This window comes from Lygodium microphyllum, chromosome 28, assembly GCF_053477565.2.
Source record: "Lygodium microphyllum isolate KBCC chromosome 28, Lygodium_microphyllum_v1.1.10, whole genome shotgun sequence".
Lineage (NCBI taxonomy): Eukaryota > Viridiplantae > Streptophyta > Polypodiopsida > Schizaeales > Lygodiaceae > Lygodium > Lygodium microphyllum.
This window is the reverse complement of record NC_141162.1, coordinates 113113576-113117929: the sequence shown is the minus strand read 5'-3', so window position 1 is coordinate 113117929 and position 4354 is coordinate 113113576. Positions and strand designations below refer to the sequence as shown.

The following is a 4354-nucleotide window of genomic DNA, read 5'->3' as shown; positions in this document are numbered from 1 at the left end:
AGATTCAGCTTTGGGTTTGTATATGCAACAACTGAAAATGTACTTTCAGTAGCCATGGAATGAAATTCAACAAGTATAGATTCTTCAGTGTGCGAGGGAGATGAGGAATGGAGGAAGAGAGAGGAGAAGAGAGAAACAAGACACCGAAAGTGGAACCCCAGAGGTGTGTCAACTGAGCACACATGATAGGAATATATAGAGGGGACCTGGGACTTGGGGCGCTATATATAGACAGACTATATATAGCTAACAACCCCACTCAAATAAAGGTCCCTTACTATGGATTAAAAAAAACCCTTGGGGCTCAAGGGAAAAACTCACAGCTCTATATAGGCCTACCGTTATATTAATATTCAAAATATAAAATTATAAAGTTGAACTTACAAGAGCCTATTCATAGGCATCAAAGGAGCTACATCACTCCTGAATTACAACATCAACGGAGAAGGAGCTACATCACTCCTGAATTACAACAGCCTATTCAGAGGCATCAAAAGAGCTTTATCACTCCTAAATATACAACATGTAAAATAAGGATAAGTGACATCACTGGAAAAGATAAAATCTCCAAGAAATTCCTTCAACTAAACTTGGGATGTAAGCAGTATATCTGTCAAATCAAAACTTAAAGAAAAACGTTACAGTGACATTAGAACAACACAAGGTCTATAGAGATTGTTCGCGATGCCGCTCTATAGACAACATAACACATTTGGGGCCCCATGAACAGAATATAAATAAAACAATTTGTCATCAGCTGGAAAGAATATAAACGAAATAATGTGTCATCAGCTGGAATATAGACACTCATCAATGGAATAACGAACGAGGACGATCATCATGAAGCATGGCAATAGTGTCGTCAGCTAGAATATAGACGCTCATCAATGGAATAACGAACGAGGATGATCATCATGAGGCATGGCAATATCAACATCCAAAAGTAATGTTGATATTGAAATGTAGAGAGAGAGTAATGTAGGGAAGAAGCAACTTGCTCTTTCAGGCGGCCTTTGCGTCGCAAGACATGAGCATCTGTGACACTGCCTGCTCGCGATATCTGCGCGTCCTCTAGGGCTTCGGTGCTGAGCAGCATGCTCCACTTGAGCTGAAGCCTTGGCCTGCTGCCAGTGCTGTTGGAGGACGAGTTCTTGGCCCTGCTGCCTTGTTCCTCTATATGAGGACCGCGGCTTCCTTTTTTCGCTGTGAAAGAGCAGCACTGTTAATCAAGCTAGTTGCAGAAGCTACTAGCCCTGCAGTCTGATTAGGTTTGGGCATATTCTGATCAAACGCTTGAGTGACCAAACCAATGAGGCCTGGATGTGCTACCCATGTGCCATCATGCCCAGAAGCATTGTTAATCAAGCCAGATCCAGGAGCTACTAGCCCTACAGTCTGATTAGGCATATTCTGATCAAACACTTGAGTGACCAAACCAATGAGGCTTGGATGTGCTGCCCATGTGCCATCATGCCCAGCAGCATTGTTAATCAAGCCAGATCCAGGAGCTACTAGCCCTGCAATCTGATTAGGTTTGGGCATATTCTAATCAAACACTTGAGTGACCAAACCAATGAGGCCTGGATATGCTGCCCATTTGCCATCATGCCCAGCAGCACTGTTAATCAAGCTAGATGCAGGAGATACTAGCCCTGCAGTCTGATTAGGTTTGGGCATATTCTCATCAAACACTTGAGTGACCAAACCAATGAGGCATGGATGTGCTGCCCATGTGCCATCATGCCCAGCTTTTAGTTCATGTAATTTGTCAGCTCTTACCAGGGCCATAGCTGCCTCATTTGCTTTTGCATTATTCTTGATCGGAATTTGAGCAACCATCCCTCCCATTGCATGCACTCCACCTCTATGGCACGTTTGAATCAGCAACTCAGTATAGCTCTTCATGAAGTGCTGGCTCATGCCGATAAGAACACGATCAAGGAGCCTGTCTGGATGTCCCTGTTTCTGGAAGGTTTTTACATAGTTGAAGATGTAATCCCAATGCCCGCAGGACTCACCCTGCATATGATTATCTACAGCAGTAGCTTTCTCCTGTTTTTGGAAGGTTTTTACATAGTTGAAGATGTAATCCCAACGCCCGCAGGACTCACCCTGCATATGATTATCTACAACAACAGCTTTCTCCTTTTGCCCTTCTGCAAGCTTAGAAGTCATCTGGTGTCCTTCCAAAGTCTTCGTAGGCTCTTCTAGAGCATGTTTAACAGACTCTCCTGACTTGTAAATAAACAAAGCATATCCTTTTGACTTACCTGTCTGCTTATCAAACCTTAGAGGACCTTCTTTAATTTCTCCGTACTTGGAGAACGCAGCCAGGAGCTTCTCAGCTGGCATGTCACGACGAAGGCCCCGGGGATGCAAACTGACAGACACATTTGCGGCCATCGATCTTCTTGCTAGGCTCCTTGAGCGCGCGCTGCATGCCATCCCTGTGCTTAAATGTGACAAAGTTGTAGCCCTTACCTTTGATAGTCTTCTTGTCAGTGATGACAGGGCATTCGTCGATGTCACTGTAGGGAGCGAGGTCCGCCTTGAGAGTCTCGGAGGAGGTCTCCCAGCCAAGGCCATGGACGAAAAATTTCTGGTGAGAGGGGTCTTTGTCAGTGAGGGCTTTGATCTCCTGCAAGATATCGGCATGATCCATGGCTGCTTCTTGTAAAAGGTCCATGAGCTGCTCCTTGGAGAGAGGCTTCATGAGAGAGCGGATGTCCTTAGTGCAGACCTCACTGTCAGACTCACTGCCCCCCTCACATGACAACATTGCTCTCACCTCGTCTCCACTACTCCAGCTGGTGGATTGGAAGACGATGCCAACAACATGTATCTAGCATAAACACTAATGCTAGAAAGCTCTTTGTGATGTTGTAGAACCTCGCTCTGATACCATGTTGAACAGTGCGCGAGGGAGAGGAGAAACGGAGGAAGAGAGAGGAGAAGAGAGAAACAAGACACCGAAAGTGGAACCCCAGAAGTGTGTCAACTGAGCACACATGATAGGGATATATAAAGGGGACTTGGGACCTAGGGCGCTATATATAGACATACTATATATAGCTAACATGTTAGCTATATATAGTCTATCTATATATAGCTAACAGGAAGGACGTGGTACACCGGCCTAGATGTAGCAGAGCGAATGAACTTCAATCACCTGAAAGATCTCTTTATCAAGAGATTTTTAGAGATAGGGTATTCAGAAAAATTCATAGTCCGACTGATGAATGTCAGTCAGAAGGGCAAAGAGGGCATTAGAGACTATGCCACTCATGTATGTAGCCTGTTTAAGAGAATCCCTTCCAACAAACGACCAAACGAGAGAGCGATCTCTACTGTTTTTATAAATGGAATCTGCTATGAGGAACTTTACAAGGCACTGGCAAGTAACTTGAGCTTGCAAAGAGATTTTCTCGCTAGGGTTTTCAACAAGGCAATAAGGGTAGATGACCAGCTTAGGGAGAGAAGTGCTAGAAGCTTGAATCGAGATGGCTCTAGCCAAAGAACCATAGAGAAAGCCACAACCTATAGTGAGAGATCAGCCCCTGACGTGCAAGATAAGGGCAAGAGCACGACACAAGACCAAGAGCTAGCCAAAGTCAGGATGGAGCTAGCACGGTTGCAGGAGTTGGTAAAGAGACCCACTAGACTACATGTCTAGTGTGTGCACTGTGGAGGCAACCACATCCCTGCTGAGTGTGAGGATCCAAGATCCAGGCCTTGTGCAAGTTGCAAAAGGTTTGGCCACGATGCAATGCATTGTCGATTGCCAAGAAAGTTTCCCTGCACACAACAGTACAACTCACCAGACTATTGGAATAGGCTGCCTAACTTCTTCGAATGAGGAGTCCCATTGGCCCTTCCAGTACCTAATGATGCAAAACCAGCCGTTCCTAGATTAGAGATCAATCCCATGGGCATACCCCCCAGACCGCCTAGACCCTTCGTGACACATCCATCGAGTGACGCTCCTATCCACTACATTGAAGAGCCCAATGACGAGGAGTCATATGTGAACCCTTACATCTTGTATGATGAAGAGGGTAATCCGGTCCTCATGGACTATTAACTAGTGACAGTGATGGCGTTAGGAAGGGGAAGAGGCAGAGGTCTTTCAGGGCCAACCCAAGACCTAGTCACATGCTGGACTTGTGGTCACCATAGTCACAAATCAACACGATGCCCAGAAAAAGAGCATGCTAATAGGGAGAGAGCTGATCTCAAGTGTGCCGAGTGTGGCATCTCCCATCTCTTTAGGGAATGCCCTAGACAAAAGCCATCCTCGAGCTCAGGCAATGTACCATCAATACCTTTGGGGCTGTTTGGCATTGAGACATTCGAT

The 4354-nt window shown here is 45.5% G+C and overlaps 1 pseudogene; it reads right to left on the bottom strand.

Annotated features, from left to right (window-relative positions):
- Positions 1 to 2353: 2353 nt before the first annotated feature.
- Positions 2354 to 2779, bottom strand: LOC148011883 (UBP1-associated protein 2A pseudogene; annotated as a pseudogene).
- Positions 2780 to 4354: the final 1575 nt, after the last annotated feature.